Source organism: Poecilia reticulata, linkage group LG13, assembly GCF_000633615.1.
Source record: "Poecilia reticulata strain Guanapo linkage group LG13, Guppy_female_1.0+MT, whole genome shotgun sequence".
NCBI lineage: Eukaryota > Metazoa > Chordata > Actinopteri > Cyprinodontiformes > Poeciliidae > Poecilia > Poecilia reticulata.
Window position 1 is genome coordinate 18,770,458 of NC_024343.1, and position 271 is coordinate 18,770,728.

The following is a 271-nucleotide window of genomic DNA, read 5'->3' on the forward strand; positions in this document are numbered from 1 at the left end:
TCAAACCCTAACCTGTGTGCTACAAAAAAGAGCAAGAGAAGAGTACATCTACAGTATTTGAAGACCTACTGACAAAGAATTTGTAAAAAATCAGCAAAAACATCCTGCTAAAAATCCTTAGCAGGATGTAAAGGATCCTGATGTTACGGAGGAGTACGACAGCATGGTACATCTGACGTGCTCCTCCTGATTTTTAGTAAGGCTGAGCATTGAAGCAATGACAGTGAGACCTGAAGGGTTGTGCTTGTGAGGAACAGTATATATATATATA